This window comes from Corvus moneduloides, chromosome 32, assembly GCF_009650955.1.
Source record: "Corvus moneduloides isolate bCorMon1 chromosome 32, bCorMon1.pri, whole genome shotgun sequence".
Classification (NCBI taxonomy): Eukaryota; Metazoa; Chordata; class Aves; order Passeriformes; family Corvidae; genus Corvus; species Corvus moneduloides.
The window spans coordinates 142,984-156,578 of record NC_045507.1 but is presented as its reverse complement, the minus strand read 5'-3'; the positions used below and the strand labels follow the sequence as shown (position 1 = coordinate 156,578).

The 13,595-nt window shown below is 57.4% G+C and overlaps 1 long non-coding RNA gene across 1 annotated transcript; it reads left to right on the top strand.

Annotated features, from left to right (window-relative positions):
* The first annotated feature begins 12,377 nt into the window (after positions 1–12,377).
* LOC116437118 lies at positions 12,378–13,081 on the top strand. Its single transcript, XR_004237177.1, has 2 exons — positions 12,378–12,613; positions 12,689–13,081. It is a non-coding gene; the product is annotated as an uncharacterized LOC116437118 (long non-coding RNA).
* Positions 13,082–13,595: the final 514 nt, after the last annotated feature.

Sequence of the window (13,595 nt, the reverse complement as noted above, 5' to 3'; positions counted from 1 at the left end):
ACTCTTTTATAGACTTTTTTCTTCATAGTCTAATTGGACAAAGGATCAGCCACCCCTTGGGGTGATCGGCTAAAATCCTAAAACATCCATTGCCAAAATATTTTCCTACTGTACCATGAACAAAGCTCTGCAAGGTGTTTATAGCTTAAAGAACTCTGCTGATATCTTCCGTGAGAGAGAAAAGTCTCTCACGGGACTGGAAAGAAGCGAGAGAAATTCTTGCTGGCAGCAATATTTGTATCCACAGGCCACCCCAGCACAAAGTGACTCCTGTGGCAATAGGACTCGTCTGACCGAGAAATCTCTGTCCCTTGTCATGCACGTTCACCGGCCACCACAGCTCCTCCTTTCTGCATCAAACAAAAAGGCCTCTCCCAGGGATCCCAAAACCCAACATCCCAAACAACCAAACACACACAAACAACAAAATAACCACAAGTACCCACAACCCGATATCCCAATAGTCCTCAAATCTTTCAGAGGATTTTCTCTCTGGGTGCTGGAATGGGTGCTCTCGGGGGGTGGTGAGGTTGGAGCAGCACAGTTCTCTTTGGGCTGCGGCACAGTCCAAGCATTCACTGCTGGTGGCACCAGGAGCATCCCGAGGGCAGTGGGGCGATGGATGTTGGGTGCTGGGCATCCTGGTGGTGAATGCGGGCACGGGCTCTGGCAGTTGCTTCTCTTGGAGTTTCAAAGTTAAAATTTTGCAATTTCAAAGGAGCGGGGGGGGCCTTTCCCTTCCCCCCTCTTTTACTTAAAGGTCTGGGGAAAGGGGAATGGTGTAACTAAACACAGGCATGGGAACGCGCGGTTAGGGAATAAAGAGAGGGGTGCACGTTCACAGAGAACATCTCGATAGGAGCATTGGGGAGTGCGGCTGTGGGAAAGGGAGAGGGGTGGTGGTAAGGGAGCATTAACTGCTGGGAAAGCAGCAGAATGGGGCAGGATCTGGGGACACACCAGGGGTGTCGTGACTTATCCGTTCGAAGTCGTGTTTGCGGTTCAGGTGACGGGACGGCGTCTCTGTTTCTGTGGTGGACGTCGGTGCTGTTTTGTGTCGTCTCCGTTTCCAAGCAGTGGTGCTCTGGTCTTTTGACTGCGCCCTGTTCATCTTGGTTGGCGTTGTGTCCACAGGAACGGTGTTTGCTGGGCTGGTGCAGGGCTTGCTTTTCTCTGGCAGTTTCCAGGTATCATCTGTGGCCTTTGGCTTCTTCACTCCACTCTTTTGATCCTTACCCTCTGCATCAGAATGGGAGAAGTCGCCGTTCTGTTTCTTTGGCTGCTGTTCTGCGTGCTCCAGCTGCACCTGCCAGCTGGTCAGGTCCTCTGCTTCCCTTAGGGTGTTCTCGCAGCTCTTTGGGAACAGTCTGAGTCCTACAGCCTGGCCCCTGCTACCCCCCTCTTGTTCTGCTTCTCGTGCAGCACGGGGGCGGAATTTCCAGCGGCCGAGCTGGGGCTGAGGTGAAAGGCACCATGCGGGCGGGGTTCTCGCGGCTGGGGGAGCAGAGAGGCAGCAACTGCGACTTGGCAGCCTCAGGGCACTCGCGGAGCAGCTGCCGGGGGGAAAGGGCGCGGCTCCGCGACGGTGAAGGAGCCGGCAGGGCGAGCGGGGGCAGCTGGGGCAGAAGGTGTTCCCAGGAGCCGGCCCCAGCCCGCTGCCACAGCGGGGGAAGCCAAGTCCACTGGGCTGAGAACGACAACAAACTTCCCTTCCACTCCCGCGCCACGTGGGCGGCCAGGGCGAGCCGGGGCAAGCTTCGGTCCCGGGCTAGCAGCGTGGCTGGCTTGGGCGTGCCCCGCCTCGGCGAGTGGGGCCAGCCAGGCAGGGGCCGGCAGCGGGTCACGGGCGGGCTCGGCGGCAGCGGCGACGGGGGAGGAGAGCGGCCGAGCTTGCGCCCCGTGTGAGCTGCCACAGCTGCCGCAGCTTCTTCAGTCTGTGCTCGAAAGGCACGAGGTCCCCTGTGTCTCGAGGGTCGCCAGGCTGTCTCAGGCTTTCTAGGGAGTCCCAGAATGCTGCTTTTCGCTGCAGCTGCAGCTCCTCGGGGCTCATTTCAAAGGTCCGGCCCGGGGCTGTAGCCGCTGTCGGAGTTTAGTTCTAGGGCGTTCTCGGGCAGCGAATCTGGAGCTCTTCCTGAGCTCGGTGCCGGCGCCACTCTCCGGCTCTGGCTCGGGGCTTCTCAAGCCGCGGTAGGAACCCACCGGGGTCGTGGCGCCGGGGCGGCCCCACGGGCTGTGCTGGGGGGGTCACTGCCGCTTCACTCATGGCTTCTGCTGGGGCTACTGGGGCTACTGGGGCTCAAAGCCAGCTCAGGGGCAGGCTGAGCCCAGCGGGAGCGGCCGGTCCGGCGCAGGGCCTGGAGCAGGCGGGTGTGAACGCTTCGCAATCTCCCCTCACGAAGCGGGTGCGGGCGCTGCGTTCGTGCAGCAGCTCTCGCAGCACCTTGCGCTCCACAGCCACAGCCTCACTGGGGCTGGGCAGCGAAGGGAAGGAGACCAGGGCAGCACACACGGAGGTGCCGCTGTCCCGGAGCATCCCGGAGTCTCCCCGGCTGCCACCACCCCCACTCTCGGTCTCGGCCTCGTGGGAATGCGAGGTGGGTTGGTTTTCACGGGCAGGAGCGCCGATGGAGGGCCCAGGGATACAGCGGGGAGAGGCAGGGTCTGCAGCTGGGAAGGGAGTCCTGGTGGAGGGAGAAGGGCCCGACGCAACACGTATCGAGGCGTGGGGGGCCAGGGATGGAAGAGGGGCTGCGTGCGGGTGAAAAGCCCACCAGTGCTGCCGGGGCTTCCACGTGGTGCTCGCTGTTTTGTTTGAGTTAAAAATAAAGGTAGCAGCTGGGATTGTGGGTCTGACTCTGCTGCCACTGCGACCTTGGAGCAAAGTTAAAGTGGAAGAAAATGGGGAAATGGGTACAGGGAAGGGGTTTGGGGTAGAACCCGGGGTGGCCTGGCCCCCACCACTGTGGGCAGGGAACAAAGGAGATCGGGAGAGAGCAGGCAGATGATAGCGGACCTGTGCACTCTGGCAGAATCCATCTCCCGGTTTCCCTTGAAGCGGGGCAGAGGGAACAGGGATGCAGGGAGAGGGAAGCGGTGAAGGGTTTTTTAAACTGGGGTTAACATTTCCCAACCGTTTCACAAGACTATCAACAGCTTTTGCTAGCTTGTAAAGCAAATACCCTCTTCCCGACATAAATAACCGTTGCACAAAGCGTTTTAAATCCTCAATTAACCACTGCTTAAACAACCACTGAATAAAATGCTTTAAACCTTCCCTGGTATAACGAAAATTCTCACGAACAAGGACTCTTAGAACTGGGAGAAAGGCTTCCCGCAGGAGATGAGAAAACTCTGCCCCCATCTCCCTCTCTTCCCAATCCTCAAGATAAAAGGAAATGAACAGAAAAGGATACAAAAGTGACCCATATTACCTTAGTATTACCGCCTGCCTGGGCCCTAGGGTCTATCACCATGTCCTGCAGCCATAGGGAGGAGGAGGAGGAGAGATGATCCAGCAGGCAGGAATTGTGCAGCAAGATTGATTTATTGAATTATTTTACAAACTCTTTTATAGACTTTTTTCTTCATAGTCTAATTGGACAAAGGATCAGCCACCCCTTGGGGTGATTGGCTAAAGTCCTAAAACATCCATTGTCAAAATATTTTCTACTGTGCCATAAACAAGACTTTTCAAGGCTGCAGGTGTTTGGTTGTTTACATTCCCTGCTACCTCTTCTGTGAGAGAGAAAAGTCTCTCACGGGCTTAGAAAATAGCAAGAAAATCCTTGCTAGCAGCATTTTTGTATCTACAATCTTAGAGGGTCAAATAAAAGTCTTGAGGGTGGTCCACCGACTTTAGACCAGCCTTCTCTTTCCCCAGAAGGTTGTTGGTCTCCCCCGCCGAGCCCCTGATAGAACTCGGAGGTTTCTTTGGGGCTGTGGCTGCTCAAATGCAACTTAAATCCAGGAAGTACTGGAGACGCTCTCGGGGACGGTCCGAGGCCATCCACGTTGGGCGCCATTTCGTACCATCCCTGCCCGGCTCCGCGGGTCCCGGTGCCCCCCGGCGCACGGGCGAGCTCGGCGGTACCGTCGGTAGCCAAGAGGCGAGAAGGGCGTTCTGAGAAGGGAGCGTTTATTGCTGCTGCGCTGCCGGAGGGCGCGGAGGCGAACGCGGAGACGGTCCCGAAGCTCTCCCAGTTTTATCCAGGGAAAAGGCAGGAGCAGGGAACGGGGATGTCATGGTTCAGCATAGTTTGGTTTTTAGTAAAGAAGGCTCCGTCAGCCACGGGAGTGACTCTCTTGCAAAGAGGTGCTTACAGCTTCCTCTGTGACCCGACAGAACAAATCAGCTGGCTAGGTTGAATACTGGCAACTTTTTAAGCCACTTAAGAACCTTGACACGCCTCTGGGATCCACATTTAAGAACGAACAGAGCCCAGGAGAGCTCTCTTGTCTTCCGGCTTTTGCACAGGTAACGGGGGGGCCTGCAGGTGGCCCAGCGGGGCCAGGCCGAGTCGGCCGTGGCGTGGCCCTGTTCCATCTGTGGCCCCTCCCCATAGCCCTGCTACCTGCAGGCAGCACAGCCCGGCTCCCCCCCGCCTCCACTGCGGCCAAAGATTCATCTGAGGCTGCCCTGCCTGGCAAAGATCATGTCACCAACAGCGATGAGCAAATTCCAGCTGTGGGGCTGGGCGAGATTAACCCTTTTTTAGTGCTGTAAGATTCTCCAGAACAGATGAAACCTGCAGACATCAATCTTCTCCCAAGTCAGAGGAAGAGGGAAGGTGAAGGCACGTGAAGAAAACACCATAGAGACACCAAAGTCAGTAAAGAAGGAAGAGCTGAAACCCTGAGGGAGGAGAAAGAGGAGGTGCTTAAAGCTGAAATTCTGTTGTTAAGCTATGGTGGTGACAGACTATGATATATCAGAGTACCCATTGTAATTTCATGAAAGCATGGGGAGTGGAGCGTTCAAACTGTACTTGTGAGCAAAAGCACCTGTGCTGGAATAAGCAGATGCTGAAGCAGCTGTAATTTGATGAGAAGTTTGAACAGGGAGAGATGGAAGTGATGAGGACTCTTGCTCCAGTCGGAAGGAGAAGACCTCAGTTCCTAGAGATGCTCCCAGAGACAGTCTTAGAGATGAAGATGATGAGGACTCTTTGCTCCCAGGGACGGGGGGAGGGCCTCTGTTCTTAGAGATGAAATGCTCCCAGAGATGGGTGAAGAGAACTTTTGTTCCTGAACAGTTCAACCTTAAAAAATGGTACCCCAGTAGCTCAAGAGTGGACCCTCGAAAGCAGTTGTGGGAAAAGCTGCAAGTCGGGGGAAGGGTCTCTCACATGCAAGCAGAGAACCAACATGGGCGGCTGTCTCGCTGTGATACTGGAGCCATGAGAGAATTTCTTGTGGAGATGTCTCCACAGCATGAGCAAGAGAGACTCCTCTTCCTAAGTGAACTGAACAAGGTTATTATGGAAGTGGTAAACTGACTGAACATCTCAAGGGTTGTGTTTTTACAGTGGGAGAAGGGGGAAAGGCAGGGGGAGGAGAAGTGTTCTGAAGGTGTGGTATGATTTTATTTTTTTTTCCTTCTTTTAGGTTTGTTAATAAACTTCTTTATATTCTTTCAAGTTTTGTGCCTGCTTTGCTTTCTCCTAATTCTTATCTCACAGAAGCAAAATAAGTAAGTAATGGATATTTTGAACCGAACCACTACACTCGGTGTTTCTGCCCGGTTACGAACTGAACCCGCTACAGGGGACCACTGGGGAACTCTGCGGGAGTGACGAGGGGTAGAGGCCAAGAGCAACCGGGGAACCCAAACTGGGACAGGTTGTTGCAGAATGATTAGAGGATCAGGGACATGGATTATTGATAAAGGGAACAAATTAATAACAGAACTGTACAAGCAAGAGCCTGCAAGCAAAGGCCTGCATGAGAAAAAACCTCCATGAGAAAGTGCCTGTGTGAGAAACAGGCCTGAGAAACAAAAAGGGAGTTTTAAGGAGGTACAGTGCAGTGCTGATAAGGTATACTGACCATGAGAAGGGAGGAAGATTTTTGATCTCTCAAAACAAAACATAAAGCTTGCCAAATGTAGTCTTTTATCTAACCCAATTATGTAGAAGTAAGAATGCACCTTTGTAAGTTTAAACTAATTAAAGAACTGATAAGCTTGTATTCAATACTATATAAGTTTCTCTGTATTGCTAATAAACGAAGCTTGCATTACCAATCACATTGATTGTCTGCTTGGCTTCCCCCACCCGAAGTCGGCAACAGGTTAAGAGAACAGAACGAGCATCCCGGGAGAAGCCCCCTTGGCCACCCCAGCACAAAGTGGCTCCTGTGGCACCAGGGACTCGTCTGACTGAGAACTCTCTGTCCCTTGGAATGTCTGTTCACCGGCCACCACAGCCCCGCTCCCGGGAAGCTCCGCTTGGGGGGAGCCCCGTCCCCCCCATGCCTGGATTTGTGTCACCGGGAGGAGCCGAGCCCCCGATTGTGTCACCTGTGAGAAAGGGATGATCCATGCTTGACTCATGTAAGCACAGTTAGCTGTTACGAGACAGCAAATGTTACTCACAAAGCCTGAGCAGCAGGATTCGCCTGCAAGCAGGATTCTTGCCTTGTCCAGGTAAGAGGAACAGGAATTTGAAAAGCAGCACAGAGACCGCTGAGCCACCCACGAAGGACTGCGCACGCTGCAGAGAGAAAGGTGAAAAGTGCGCTGTGAGGAAGAGTACTGATCTTCATCAGAAAGACCCCGAGGAAGAAGAGGAGCCTTCCTCAGTGCGACCACCAGGGTACACAGCGCATGCGTGGCACCTATGCTAACGATATTAATGACTTCCGAGAAGTAATTTGTGTAACCACTCCCATCCCAAGGAATGTGATGAATATTCATAAATTTTACACGTCATGCTGGACTGTGTGGAGTGCTCTGCGTGTGTCAGGAGGAGCGATGCCCCACGCACCCGGCGCCGAATAAAGCAAACACCCGCTTCTCTGACTCTGTCTCTGAAGCGTCTCTTGGCTCGGTTTTGGGAGATTCACCCGGAGCAGCCGTGTCCCCCCGGGCTGTGTCAGGACCTGCTGAAGGTCGGGCACCAAAAGCAGCACCAGGTCAAACCAGTTTGAAGGTGCTCAGGAATTCCCGCAGCTCCAGGACATCCAGCTGCATCCCGCAATTCCCAGCATGGCGGCGGATGCCCCGCAGCGCCTGGCGGTGGTCCTGCCCCGCCGCAAACCCCCCAGCCCATCATTCCGATCTGAGAAATAAAGACTCGCAAAGTCCCTTTGGAAATGCCCGCGGAAAAGCTGCGCTGTCCGGAGCTTCGGGGCTGCCGGGAGCGCGGCTTCTTGGCCGCTGCTTGCGGATGGGTTTGTCCGCGGCTCCCGAGCTTTGCAGGGAATGTTTCCCCAGGGAATGGGGCATTCCCGTGGCTACTAAAACCCGCCTTTCCCCCACCGCTCCCCGCCTCCCGCTCGGCCCCGGCCGGGCCCATCCCGCCCGGATCGGCTTCTCCTGCACGCGTGAAGTCCCCACGTTCAGATTTATTCCTGCCAGGGCTCTGTTTCCCGGAATGCGAGGGGGAGCGGGCGGGCCGGGGCTGCCATAAAGGCTGAGCCCAACGCCCGGTGGTGGCAGAGCTGCCACAGCCGGGACAGGGATGGGGAGCAACAACAGCACCCCCGGGGGCTCCACTTGCCCCCCTTGCCCCCCTTGCCCCTCACCTGGGAACTTGAGCGTGCACCGGACGGCTCCTGGTTACGCCAGCCTTGCACGAGGAGCCGGGCAAGGGGCAGGGACCCCGGGAAGGGACCCCGACTCTGGGGAGTGACAGGAACCTGGGCGTTTTGGGACCCCGTGGGGCCGGGCTGGAGCGTGTGGGGAAGGGTCTGGGTTGGATCTAGGCCCCCCTCACCCCCCCACTGTCACTGTCACTGTCGGGTGACAGGCGATGATGGGCAGCTCTGAGCGCTTGGGCTGAGCAGTTCCTGGGGAAAAGGGAACTCCAGCAGCGGGAGATGGCGGCCACCAACTCATCCACCCGCGAGTCGTCGCCCCCTGCTCAGGACACACCCCAGCAGTGGCTCCCAGGGAGGGAAGAGCTGCACCCCGGGATAATTCGCATGGGAAGGGGGAGGTAGAACCAGCAAATCGGGATATTAATTCATCAGAAGTTCTGCCAGCTGTAACCGATGAGCGCTGACGCCTTTGCTCGTTAAAATGTCACAATCGTGCAAAGCTTTGCTGAAGGGGGAGCGGGGATCGCCTTTGGGGGAACCCCGGCTCCTGCTCTGAGCACCGGGGACCGGCCTTTGGGGGAACCCCGGCTCCTGCTCCACAGGAACGGGACTAAACCCTGGAAATGCCTCTCCTCGGGGTGTGCCTTGGCCCCGCACCCCGGGAAGGAGCCCACGGGCAGGACAGCAGCTCCTGGAGACCCAAGAGGGGTGGCCGTAGTGCCCTGCCCAGATCGAGTGACCGCTCCAGGCGATCCGGGGACGAGCAGTGACTCCACGGCACGACGCATCCTCGAGACTCCTCCTGGAGCAGACCCTGAGCTTCCCGTGCCCCCTGCCCCCCAAAACCCCGTCTGGAGAGGGCGTGGGAGGGTTTGACTCGAGGGGACCCTGTCGGGTCTTGGGGGGCCCCTGCAGGCACCTCCTCAAGCACCCCCTGGCTTGGGGGGGGTCTTGGTGTCCTCACCCCCCACCTCCATCCTGGGGCTCTGAGGGCCTCGGGGCTTCCCTGTCCCCATCTCTGTGCTCTGGGTGGTCTCGGGGTGTCCTCCAGGTTGGGAACGGCCAAAGCAGCCGCAGGATTTGGGGGTTGGACTCTGCAGGATGTTTTGTGTCTCCTTTTGGGTGCCGTGTCCGGGATTTCGGGTCCTTTGCTCGCGTGATTTCCCAGAGTCGGTGGTGGGAAAAGCTGGGTGTAGGGGTTTGTAGGGAACAGAGGAGTAAAAACTTCTGCAGTTAGGGGAGGATTTGATTTACAACCATGGAAGAAGCTCGGTTTGGTACAATTGACAGCGATTTATAGACCTTAAGCACAAGTGTTTCTATAGTTATAAGAAAATTGGTGTTATGGTGAAGGGTTTTAAGTATAATAACGTGATTTTATAGGTTAAATTAAGAATTTAAATGTTGTAAAAGTAGTCTCTGTGTGGACATGACAGGCTATTGGGTAAGACACAACTGCACTGCAGTGACAAAGTATTACAAACGACAGTTCGTAAAGTCAAAACAGGGTTTTGTTTTAAGTGCCTATTGGATTAGAAAGTTATAAATTGCTGTGTAGCCCTTGTCTTATGAGTATTTCTTGTTATGGTGACTTGTTACTCAATCTCACACCTCCGAGACTGATGCTTGTTTGTTATTTGAAGTAATAAATCATGTATAACTGCGATAGTCCCATCTCTCTTTAATAAGAACTCCGACGATGGGGAAGCGGCACCAAATTAGGCACCAGTAGGGGTTGCCTTGGGACAGTGGATGAAACATTGGGAATTTCGGTGCTGGCAGGGGTTCTGCAGCTTCCATAAAAATTCCCCTTTGCTCTGCCCTCGATGAATCCGAAAGAGCCGGAGTCAATTTGGGGTGAGCCCAAGACACAAGAGAGATTGAAAAGATGTGGGGGGAGCCAGGGACTGACCCTGGGAGTGAACTGGGAGTGAACTGGGAGCACTGAGGAGAGCCTGGGAGTGACACGGGGATGGCACTAGAAGCACTGCGGGGAGAGACTGGGATGGCGCTGCAGGGAGCAACGCTGCGTCCACCAGGATTGAACTGGGAGTCAGCTGGGAGCACTGGTTGGAACTGGGAGCAGGGAGGGGAACCAGGGCGTCCTACTGGGAGCTCTGAAGAGAGCTGGGAGCACTGGGAGGGGGCACTGGGAGCATTGGACACCCCATCATGTGTCCCAGTTGCTCGAGTCCAGCTCCCCCCTGGCTGGGCAGGTGGGGAGGGGTCGGGGGGGTCCCCGTGGTTTTCGGGTGCCCTAGCAGTGAGGGTTTGATTGACAGCTGTGGGGGAACGGGCGGGGGGAGATGCAGGGGGGTGTCCATGTGGGGGATTCGGGGTGTGCTGGGAACGGGAGACCCCGGGAATGAGGGTCCCCGGGAATGGAGGGACCCCGGGAATGAGGGATCCCGGGAGTAAGGGATCCCGGGAATAAGGGATGGATGGGGCACCTGGGCGATCCCGGGGCGATCCCGGGGGGTTCCCGGGGGAATTCCCAGGGATTCCCTGTCCCCGTCCCCGCCGCGCTCCCAAACGGCGCCTCCGGGATCTGCCCAGCGACAGATGACGTCACAAATACCGCTGGCTACCATTGGCCGATGGGCGGCGGCGGCGCCAATCGCGAGCAGGGGCGGGGCCGGGCGGAGCCTCGCGGTGGCTCCAGCGCTGGGTTTGCGGGCGCTCCGGGGGCTCCTGGGGGGGCTCCTGGGGGGCAGCGGGACCCCCCGGCACCGGGACCCCCCTGAGCTCCCCATTCCCGGCCACGGGGACCCTCGGCAGCCGCTTTTCTGGCACTGGGAGCCGCCTGCACCGCCTTCCATGAACATCCTGCCTCCCGTACACCCTGAGCCCCGCCTTGTCTCGCCGGGGACCCCCTGGCACCTCCAGCCTCCTGCCATGGGACCCCTTGAACCTCGCAGTCGCCTCCCATGGGACCCACTGCAGCCCCCAATGTGCGCTTCTCCACCAAACCGCAAACGCTGTGGCTGCTTTGGCTATTCCCAACCTTGAGGGGACCCGGAGCCCAGCTGGAGCAGAGAGATGAAGCCAAACTCGAGGAGAGGCATTCGCAGCTTTTATTCTTGTTAGCGCAGAGCAGGAGCCGGGGTTCCCCCAAAGGCCGGTCCCCGGTGCTCAGAGCAGGAGCCGGGGTTCCCCCAAAGGCCGGTCCCCGCTCCCCCTTCAGCAAAGCTTTGCACGATTGTGACATTTTAACGAGCAAAGGCGTCAGCGCTCATCGGTTACAGCTGGCAGAACTTCTGATGAATTAATATCCCGATTTGCTGGTTCTACCTCCCCCTTCCCATGCGAATTATCCCGGGGTGCAGCTCTTCCCTCCCTGGGAGCCACTGCTGGGGTGTGTCCTGAGCAGGGGGCGACGACTCGCGGGTGGATGAGTTGGTGGCCGCCATCTCCCGCTGCTGGAGTTCCCTTTTCCCCAGGAACTGCTCAGCCCAAGCGCTCAGAGCTGCCCATCATCGCCTGTCACCCGACAGTGACAGTGACAGTGGGGGGGTGAGGGGGGGCTAGACCCAACCCAGACCCTTCCCCACACGCTCCAGCCCGGCCCCACGGGGTCCCAAAACGCCCAGGTTCCTGTCACTCCCCAGAGTCGGGGTCCCTTCCCGGGGTCCCTGCCCCTTGCCCGGCTCCTCGTGCAAGGCTGGCGTAACCAGGAGCCGTCCGGTGCACGCTCAAGTTCCCAGGTGAGGGGCAAGGGGGGCAAGGGGGGCAAGTGGAGCCCCCGGGGGTGCTGTTGTTGCTCCCCATCCCTGTCCCAGCTGTGGCAGCTCTGCCACCACCGGGCGTTGGGCTCAGCCTTTATGGCAGCCCCGGCCCGCCCGCTCCCCCTCGCATTCCGGGAAACAGAGCCCTGGCAGGAATAAATCTGAACGTGGGGACTTCACGCGTGCAGGAGAAGCCGATCCGGGCGGGATGGGCCCGGCCGGGGCCGAGCGGGAGGCGGGGAGCGGTGGGGGAAAGGCGGGTTTTAGTAGCCACGGGAATGCCCCATTCCCTGGGGAAACATTCCCTGCAAAGCTCGGGAGCCGCGGACAAACCCATCCGCAAGCAGCGGCCAAGAAGCCGCGCTCCCGGCAGCCCCGAAGCTCCGGACAGCGCAGCTTTTCCGCGGGCATTTCCAAAGGGACTTTGCGAGTCTTTATTTCTCAGATCGGAATGATGGGCTGGGGGGTTTGCGGCGGGGCAGGACCACCGCCAGGCGCTGCGGGGCATCCGCCGCCATGCTGGGAATTGCGGGATGCAGCTGGATGTCCTGGAGCTGCGGGAATTCCTGAGCACCTTCAAACTGGTTTGACCTGGTGCTGCTTTTGGTGCCCGACCTTCAGCAGGTCCTGACACAGCCCGGGGGGACACGGCTGCTCCGGGTGAATCTCCCAAAACCGAGCCAAGAGACGCTTCAGAGACAGAGTCAGAGAAGCGGGTGTTTGCTTTATTCGGCGCCGGGTGCGTGGGGCATCGCTCCTCCTGACACACGCAGAGCACTCCACACAGTCCAGCATGACGTGTAAAATTTATGAATATTCATCACATTCCTTGGGATGGGAGTGGTTACACAAATTACTTCTCGGAAGTCATTAATATCGTTAGCATAGGTGCCACGCATGCGCTGTGTACCCTGGTGGTCGCACTGAGGAAGGCTCCTCTTCTTCCTCGGGGTCTTTCTGATGAAGATCAGTACTCTTCCTCACAGTGCACTTTTCACCTTTCTCTCTGCAGCGTGCGCAGTCCTTCGTGGGTGGCTCAGCGGTCTCTGTGCTGCTTTTCAAATTCCTGTTCCTCTTACCTGGACAAGGCAAGAATCCTGCTTGCAGGCGAATCCTGCTGCTCAGGCTTTGTGAGTAACATTTGCTGTCTCGTAACAGCTAACTGTGCTTACATGAGTCAAGCATGGATCATCCCTTTCTCACAGGTGACACAATCGGGGGCTCGGCTCCTCCCGGTGACACAAATCCAGGCATGGGGGGGACGGGGCTCCCCCCAAGCGGAGCTTCCCGGGAGCGGGGCTGTGGTGGCCGGTGAACAGACATTCCAAGGGACAGAGAGTTCTCAGTCAGACGAGTCCCTGGTGCCACAGGAGCCACTTTGTGCTGGGGTGGCCAAGGGGGCTTCTCCCGGGATGCTCGTTCTGTTCTCTTAACCTGTCCCAGTTTGGGTTCCCCGGTTGCCCTTGGCCTCTCCCCCTCGTCCCTCCCCAGAGTTCCCCGCTGGTCCCGGATAAAACTGGGAGAGCTTCGGGACCGTGTCCGCGTTCGCCTCCGCGCCCTCCGGCAGCGCAGCAGCAATAAACGCTCCCTTCTCAGAACGCCCTTCTCGCCTCTTGGCTACCGACGGTACCGCCGAGCTCGCCCGTGCGCCGGGGGGCACCGGGACCCGCGGAGCCGGGCAGGGCCGGAGCTGCCGGGGGAACGCGGCTCCTCCGGTGCCACGGCCGGGACTCCCCAGCGCTGCCTCGGGACAGGAGTGCAAGGGCTGGGTAAAGGGTGTGTAAGGGCTGTGTAAGGGGTGTGTAAAGGCTGTGTAAGTGGTGTGTAAGGGGTGTGTAAGTAATGTGTAAGGCATATGTAATGAGGGTGTAAGGGATGTCTAAGGAGGGTGTAAGGAGTGTGTAAGGGGTATGTAAAGGCTATGTAAGGGGTGTGTAAGGGGTGAGTAAGGGGTGTGTAAGAAGTGTGTAAAGGCTGTGTAAGGGGTGTGTAAGGGCGTGTGTAAAGGGTGTGTAAGAGGTGTGTAAAGGCTATGTAAGGGGTGTGTAAGGGCGTGTGTAAAGGGTGTGTAAGCGGTGTGTAAAGGCTATGTAAGGGGTGTGTAAGGGCGTG